Below are 9,424 nucleotides of genomic sequence, written 5' to 3' on the forward strand. Positions count from 1 at the left end.
TTCCAAAACTTGTATCCAGATGGATCATGGATAGTGGAGCGTCAAGACATATGACAGGGAAGACCGCGTTGCTGTATGATGTGAAAAACATTAACGGTGGTTACGTGGGTTTTGCGGGTAATCAAGGAGGAAAGATCATAGGTGAAGGAACATTATCGAATGGCATCGTAACGTTTGAGAGGGTTAACTACATCGCTGAGCTGGAGAACAACCTGCTGAGTATCTCCCAGATCTGTGACAGGATGTATACTACTCATTTCACCGACAAAGAATGTTTGATCTTGAAACCGGGATTTGTGATACCTGAGGAATGGATCATCATGAGGGCACCAAGAGTCAATGATCTGTACGTGTTGGACATGAGCGTCGCTATTACAACCACGGGTCAGGCTCATTGTTTTGTGTCCAGAGCAACGGAGAAAGAATCAAGATTATGGCACCGAAAGATGGGGCATATACATCTTAGAAAAATGAATCATTTGGTGCATAATGAGTTGGTCACAGGAGTGCATGTCGAAGGTTTTCATCTGGAAGGGGAGTGCATAAGTTGTGTCAAAGGCAAACATAAGAAAAAGTCACACCCTACAAAGCAAGTCAATTCAGCTTCAAGACCTTTGGAAAGACTTCACATGGATTTGTTCGGTCCAGTGAATGTCAAGAGTATAACAGGAGATTACTACTGTTTGGTCGTAACTGATGATTATTCCAGATTTTCGTGGGTTTCATTCTTGAAATCAAAAGACGAAACGTTTGACAGCTTGATGGCGTTGTTTAAGAGAATTGAGAATCTGTACCAGAGGCCTATCTGTAGAATTCGCAGTGATAATGGTACTGAATTCAAAAACAGTAAGATGGAAGAATTTTGTGATGAAAGAGGTATACTGCATGAGTTTAGTGCTCCGTACACTCCGCAGCAGAATGGAGTTGCAGAACGCAAAAATCGGACTCTAATCGAGACAGCCAGAACGATGCTCGCAGATTCTAAATTACCAATTAATTTCTGGGCTGAAGCTGTTTCTGCTGCATGCTATACTCTCAACAGAGTTCTTACTGTAAAGAAGTTCAACAAGACGTGTTTTGAGCTAATCAATAACCGCAAGCCGAATTTGAAGTATCTAGAACCGTTTGGGTCTCCCTGTACGGTGATAGAGCCTAATGGAAAGTTTGGTCCGAAGAGCATTGAGGGTATCTTTGTTGGCTATTCAAGTCCTACACGGCGTGTCTTCGTTCCAAGCGAGAAGCGGATTATTGAAGCAGCAAATGTTGAATGTCAAGGTTACACTATGCCGCCACAGAATCCTGGTGATTCATGGAGATATAATTATGACAAACTTTGGGATTCGTTTGACATGAGAGAAGAATCAGAGGAAGATGAAGATTTCTTTGATGAGCTGGATATTTTGCGAGAGTATGAGTCGCAGCTCAGGTTTCTAGCGGGGTATTCTGGAAGACCTCGGGAAACTTCAAATGACGATGAAGCAGGTCCTAGTAATGCTGGTGAACATGATGATGAAGTTGCTCCTGGTAATTAGTCGGAGGTGAATGATGATCAAGAAGCTGATAACATGCCAGCATTTGACCATGGTGATTCAGATCTTGAGGGAGAGCAGATCCAGATGTCAAGTCAAACAAACCAAGTTGGTGAACAAGATGCAGAGCAGAATGTTACTAATCTGGAGGGAAATGTAGATGTTCCAAGCGAAGTGATGCCGCGAACTCTTTCTTATATTCCAGAGGAGTTGATCATAGGAGAATTGCAATCGGGCGTTCGCACGAGACGTCAAATTGACCAGGGCTTAACATGTTTTTATTCTACAGTAGCACCTTTACAAACTGAATTTTCATTAAGTTGTTTTATCTCGCAGGTCGAACCGAGAACTTACAAAGAGGCGCTTACAGAAGACTCTTGGGTCATAGCAATGCAAGAAGAGTTAAGTCAGTTTGAAAAGTTGGGAGTGTGGAAGTTAGTGGATTTGCCGGATGGTCAAAGGAAAATCAATACAAAATGGGTTTTCAAATGTAAGAGGGACGACAGAGGAGTGGTTGTAAGGAACAAAGCTCGACTCGTTGTTCAGGGCTTTAGTCAACAGGAGGGGATTGATTTTACCGAAGTCTATGCTCCTGTTGCACGACTAGAGGCTATCAGAATTTTCCTAGCATTTGCGTCTTGGAAGAATTTCAAAGTATATCAGTTGGATGTAAAGTCAGCGTTTCTTTATGGGAAGGTCAAAGAGGAGGTTTATGTTGGTCAGCCGCCGGGCTTTACTGACCCAATCCACAAGAACAAAGTTTATCTGCTGGACAAAGCGTTGTATGGTCTACATCAGGCACCGAGAGCCTGGTACGAGACTTTGTCTCAACACCTACTCGCAAACCAGTTCATTCGTGGAAAAGTGGATGCCACTCTCTTCACTAAAGTCGTTGATGGTCATCTTCTGATAGTACAAATTTATGTGGACGATATAATTTTTGGGTCAACGAATGAGAAATTGTGCAAAGATTTCGAACAGGTGATGAAGCAGAAATTTGAAATGTCATCAATGGGGGAGATGAAATTCTTTCTGGGTCTACAAGTTGAACAACTTCCTGAGGGAATTTTCATTCATCAAACAAAGTACGTGCATGATATTCTAGAGAAATTTGGAATGTCAAGTTCTACTCCAGCTGCTACCCCACTTGTGACTAATCATGGGATTCACCCAGATCTCACCGGAGACAGGGCTGATGAAACGTTTTACCGTTCCATGATAGGTTCTTTGATGTATCTGACTGCTTCACGTCCTGATATCATGTACCCAACGTGCCTCGCAGCAAGATTGCAGTCTAACCCGAGAGCATCGCACATGATTATTGTCAAGAGGATATTACGATACCTGAAAGGTACTCCATCATTGGGGTTATGGTATCCTAGGAAAGGCGATTTTATGCTCGAAGGGTATTCCGATTCGGATTTCGGATGCTGCAAAGTCAACGCAAAATCAACAACTGCAGGATGCCAGTTTTTTGGTCCTAGATTGGTTACCTGGCAGTGTAAGAAACAAACATCTGTGGCGCTATCTACGTGTGAAGCGGAGTATGTTTCTGCTAGCAGTTGCTGCTCTCAGATCCTGTGGATACAGCAACAGATGCGCGACTACGGTTTGCAGTTTCTTAACACACCTCTGTTTGTTGATAATGAGGCCGCAATAAATATTACTAAAAATCCAGTACATCACGCTAAAACTAAACATATAGAGATTCGTCATCACTTTATTCGCGATTACTTCGAGAAAAAGTTGATACGAATTGAGAAAATCCACACTGACGAACAAAAAGCTGATTTGCATACCAAAGCTTTTGATAAAAATCGGTTTCAATATTTGTTAAAACTTAATGGTATGAAATTGCTTTCGGTGTCGGATGGGGTTGTGAGCGTTGATGAGAGTACTGTTGCGAATGAAGACGAGAAACAATCTGCAATGGTTTGTCGCTTTTTTACTTGTTTTGGTATTTAGGGGGAGATAGATAGTTGTAAATAGTTAAACTTTAAGAAAATACAAAAACAGTAAAAAATGAAAAATCCAAAAACATGATAAAATTGAAAAAGAGCTTGTGTATATAGGGAAAATGATTGTACATCAGCTAGACAATTACAATATGCTAAAGATTTGTAAAGTTTAAAATGAGTTAAACAGTCTCACTATTGATGTGTTGATAGGTTTTCATACATTTAGTAGATTTATTCGGGATATAAACCTAAAATTTCAAACTTGTGAAATTCGTGGGGAACACTACTTGGATATATAGGTAACCCCTGAAATCTCGTTTGAAAGGTCCCATATACTAAGATACTAGGTCTTTATACTCAGTGATATCTGGGGTATTATTCCGGGACTTCTGCTGTATGGAAGTACTGACCTAGTCCCCGAATAATACTTTCTGCAAAATGCTTGAAACATAGCATCGCCCTCAGCAAGCTGATGAAACAATAAAATTGATAGTCGCTGCTGTTGTAATTAAAAGATCCTCTAAAGGGGACACACCAAAAGTCGAGCCGTCATCTCTCTGCTGAACGGAAGTTCTGACCTGAGCTCTCACGGTTTCGCACCTAACCCCTTACAGATATCATCTGTGGTATACTCACCTGTAAGACTGAATATCTGGGATTCTGGATACGGGAGTATATTCAAGAGGTGGGACACATGAATTGAACTAAGTTCTTAAGACACCTAAACTGTATCCTGAATAGATTGAAGTTTGTGTGAGAATTTAAGATGGATCAGTATATCGACAATCGAGGTGAATTATGTAAGTCAGTGTATGTAATGTAGCTTAACGGTACTAGTAATTTGTCTGTAAAGCTGATATGATTCCCTGACATGCTCGCCAAAAATAAATTTGTAAATAGTTTACTTTCTGCAATTTAAGTTTTTCTGTTATTTCATTTCTTAGTATAGAACACATTAAAAATCCAAAAGGATTTTATTTCTGCTTTATTTTAGACAAACCAGAGTGGAAAGTTGATTGTCGGATTCTAGAAAGATGAAGCAGATGCAGGAGATTCTGAGCTGAAGAATGAGGAGAGTTTACTTTGTTGGAAGTTTGATTGTTTTCAAAGTCAAAAACAAGTTCATTAACTTGATACTTGTTATTTTCAGAAAAAGTTGAAAATGCTTTTACTAAATCAGTTTGTTTCGTCAAAAGATCAACCAGGGTCATTAAATTGAACTTGGTAGATTAATCAAGTGATCAGGGTCATTAACTTGAACTTGAATACTTGAGTGGATTTCTAAAACTGATTGAATTTGTGTTTATTGTTAGAAAAGATAGATCGCAATGTTATTGGTAGAGTAACAGGTTTGGAGAATTCATTATTCCCAACGAAGGCTAATTGTCAAAGCTTGAACCAGATATCTCAGATCCCAGCATACTGAGAGGGGGAGTCTGTGAAAGGGGGAGTCTGAATCAACAGCTAAAGGGAAGTCTGAAGTTAGAGCTAGGTGTTAATCCTGGAACCTGTGAAGAATGCTTATGAGGAGAAGACAAAGTTAGAGAAAAGACCAAGACCGAAGTCTCAGGAGCTGAAGACTGATGAAGACTACGTCAACATCCAAGGGGGAGTCTGTTGATGCATAGGATGTCTGTTGACTACGTCTACGTGAAGTCTTAGGTCAAGATAGGTCAACAGAGGGTCTAGATTGTCAAATTTAGAATGTTATGTATTAGGTTCGCTTTTATGTACATTTATTAGTAGGTTCGCTCATAGGGGTCTTAGTTAGATTCGCTTATAGGTCAACAGGTTGGTTCGCTTATGTGTCATGGTAACAGGTCCGCTCATATGGCAGTCATATGAGCGAACCAGTCATGTCTATATATAGCCTGTTCATTCGAGCGAACATAGTAGTCGTGTATATGCTTTTGGAACGGAACTCTGTCAAAATTGTCTCAGAAAGCAATAAAAAGCAGTGGAATTGATAGGACAAGCTGTGTAACTTCATATATACTGATTCCGCCTTTATATACGAAGATGAACTAGCTTGACTGACTTTGAGGGTCAAAACAACGGTCCAACAGTTTGTTATCCAACTCCAGCAAACACAGAGAAACCACCTGGTAAACAAAAATAAATAATGCTATATAAGAAATGTCAAGCAAATTATGGTGATGAAACTTATCAATAAAATTAAAAACCTAACGTTGGTGCATATTTCGTACGTCTGCCACTGTGTGAATAGCTAAAGAGAGCGTGTGTTGAGTATTGTATAGAATAGGATCAGTTAGACACGGTGTTGATACTGTAAAGGTCCATCCGGACGGATGACGAGTCCATACCCCCATCCGAATGTATAGGTTTCGAGATTGTAAAGTCCATCCAAACGGATGGAGTCCATCCGGACGGATGGACACTAGCTCATTTGGACCGGATAGGCTGTTGCCTATAAATAGGGAGTTGGGGTTCCCATTTTGACAAGCTTTTCGAATCTTTAAAGGGATATGCTGTCTGATTGGTCTCACGGTGATGTAACTTTTCAAGATATGAATAGAGACTAGATTATAAGTGACTGTTTGGTGTCGTATCTATCTTATACTTCTTTCTTAGTAGTAATAAATACACCGAACACGTCGTATCAGGACCGAAGCTCCGTCAAACTCGCCGGATCCTGGAATCTCAAGTGGTATCAGAGCTACGGTACCGATTCAATCGATCTAACAGTCGATTGAATCACCCAAGCTCATTAATTTTGGTTTAAACAGGAGTTTTGACGTTAAAACATAGAAAATCATCAAAATAAAGGTCGATTCACGGATAGAATTTGGAATTGAAAACATCATTCTGTTCGGAATTGATTCGCACACAATCCTGTGAAGTTTCATCATGAAATTCGAAGTAATAAAGATTCTGGATCGAAAAATGTGATTGGGAGTGTTCTTGAGTTGTTTGAACATGTTCGGTCTGGATGGAAACATTCGGATCGGATGAACACATCCGGATGGATGCACTCATCCGGATGGACAATAGACTCTCATCCGGATGGACATCAACTCAATCCGGACGGATGGGTAGACACTCATCCGGATGGGCATCAACTCCATCTGGACGGATAGGTAGAAACTCCCCCGGATGGACACCACATCCATCCAAACAGATGAAGACACCCAGGTGCAAAATTGTCAATGTGATTCAGATCTGTTTATCTGGATGGATGGACCTACTCTATCTGGACGGATGGGCATGCCTAAAAAAGGCATTTTTTATCGCAATGACGAGGTGAGTCTCCAGAAAAAATTTGGTGATTGAAATTTTTTTCGAGTTTTTAACGACTAAGTTGGGTTGTTCGGGGACACCGTCTGGGGCTTCAGCAAACAAATTTGATGATGCGATCACATATTGTGGAAAATAGTGGGGTGGTCATGATACTGGTGCAGAATGTTTATCTTCCAGGTTATCTGACCATTTATCGGTCGAAAAGAATAATCCGCAATGATGAAAAACTGACTTCTGGTGGCCAAAATGACACATTTTCGGTATAGTCGAGTTTTTCAGAGAGGAGAGAAGACTGAATTGCACAGTTTTGAGGGGGAATTCAGTGAGAGCACGTTAGAATTTGCAAAAATGAGGGGGAATAAAAATTTCAATATGAAATTCTGACTTTTTTGAATTTCGTGACGCTGCAACAGTATCCGGGTGGTTCTGACTTTAGGATTGTCTGGAGATGCATAAGATCTGGATTTGTGAATTCGTGATCATAGGAAGTTCAGACTCTACAGATCAGGGTTAGATTGACGTCTTAGGGTTGGAGTCCCAGGTCTTCGTCAAGCCGGTCAGCAGGATTAGCATCAGGAGGTGCAAACAGTATTTCAGATGCTTATAAGATATCATAGACGTACGATAGTCTAAAATGTCAGAATGGTTAATCTTTAAGCAGATGAATTGTTTTTCGGACTAATCACAGGAGAATGATGATGTTTGTTGGTTAAGTTGCTGCCGGAACTAGCGAAGAAGACTATAGATTTGTTATCGTGATTAAAGAGGAAGAATGTGAGTCTGATCGTGAATGAATGTTTCTGAGATCTGAATGTGTTACCAGATGATTCATCGGATTGTCCGGGAATGTGAATCTGATCGTGAGTAAAAGCTTCCGAGATCTAAATGATCTGAGGAAATGATATTTGATCGTGGACGAAGGCTTCGGAGATCTGTGAGTGATCGTGGATAATAGCTTCTGAGATTTGGATTATCTGAGGATATGAATCTGATTGTGGACGAATGCTTCAGAGATCGGAATACATTACCAGGAGATTTGGGTTCCGATGAAGAGTTGCTGATTGTGGAGAATACCGGTTATTCGGGATATCAGATCTTCAGGGGGAATTACGGATTTGAAGTTGATCAGTGGAGTATTTGAAGTTTCTATCAATTGCCGGTTGAGTTTTTGCTCATTCTTCGATCAAGCAAGCAGAATGCGAGATCGTGGTGCTGAAACAATATAGCAAAAACTGAACGCGGAGGTGGCTAAAGTTGAAACAGAGATTAATGCATTGATTAGTTTCAAGTTGGTGATTGTTCGTGAAGATTGCATTTTAGCAATTAAGAGGAGGAGTCAGGAACCATGCAAACAATGAAATGAAGATTCATTTCATGGGGAATACATTGTTAAAGATGCAAACCCAGACCATCAATCAAGGGGGAATCTGTTGGTAAATGTCAGATGATTGATTGAAGTTGCAGAATATTTAAACACAGCTCAAGGTTCTCAATGTGATAGAGATGATTCGACAGTGACAGCCGAGGGGGAATCTGTTGGTCCATATTTCCTATGTCTGCCACTATGCGAATAGCTAGATAGAGCGTGTGTTGAATATTGTATAGAATAGGATTAGTTAGACACGGTGTTGATACTGTAAAGGTCCATCCGGACGGATGGACAAGTCCATCCAAACGGATGGTCAACATATAAGTCCATACCCCCATCCGAATGTATAGGTTTTGAGATTGTAAAGTCCATCCAAATGGATGGAATCCATCCGGACGGATGGACACTAGCTCATTCGGACCGGATAGGTTGTTGCTTATAAATAGGGAGTTGGGGTTCCCATTTGGACAGGCTTTTCGGATCTCTAAGGGGACATGTTGTCCGATTGGTCTCACGGTGATGTAACTTTTCAAGATATGAATGGAGACCAGATTATAAGTGACTGCTTGGTGTCGTATCTATCTTCTACTTCTTTCTTAGTAGTAATAAATACATCGAACATGTCATATCAGGACCAAAGCTCCGTCAAACTCGCTGGATCCTGGAATCTCACCTAAGTACCAACCAAATTATGGTGATGAAACGTATACCATGCCCTTGGAAACACTGTTAATAAGCTCCACAATAATAACAGTTTTTCCCATACCAGGACCACAAAAAATACCAACATTTCCTCCTCCTTGAAGGTGCAAGAAGATCCACCACCTAAGGCTATGGGGTATGGGGCTTTGGTTGGGGCGTGGCCCTTGGGGCTTGGGTTTCAAGCCGGGCATGGGGCGGGGAAGCGAGCTGACATGGCGGGCTGATAGCCGTTGGCTAACAGCTATGTTAAAAAAATATAATTTTTCGCTATAAAACTCACATTTTTCTTCCATTTTTTACCACATTAAACCACATCTTCTATACATCTTCAATTCTCCTTCTACAAAACGAAAAAATGCATCCTTACAACCGTCCTTTTGACCCGAACAACTCGTATGCATTCCAAGAAAATAATCCTAGCCCACCACCCACTCGTTCAATGGCTCGTCCATTTTTCATACACTCTTCTATGCCCATTGAAGCGAGTTATGCATCGTATATCGAGAATCGTGTGTTTACTAACTTCCCACACACCGATGATTCGATACCTACCCTGTTTACACAATCGCCCATCGACCTTTCACCAACCTCCATCGACCTTTCACAAA

The sequence above is a fragment of the Helianthus annuus genome, chromosome 11, assembly GCF_002127325.2.
Source record: "Helianthus annuus cultivar XRQ/B chromosome 11, HanXRQr2.0-SUNRISE, whole genome shotgun sequence".
NCBI lineage: Eukaryota > Viridiplantae > Streptophyta > Magnoliopsida > Asterales > Asteraceae > Helianthus > Helianthus annuus.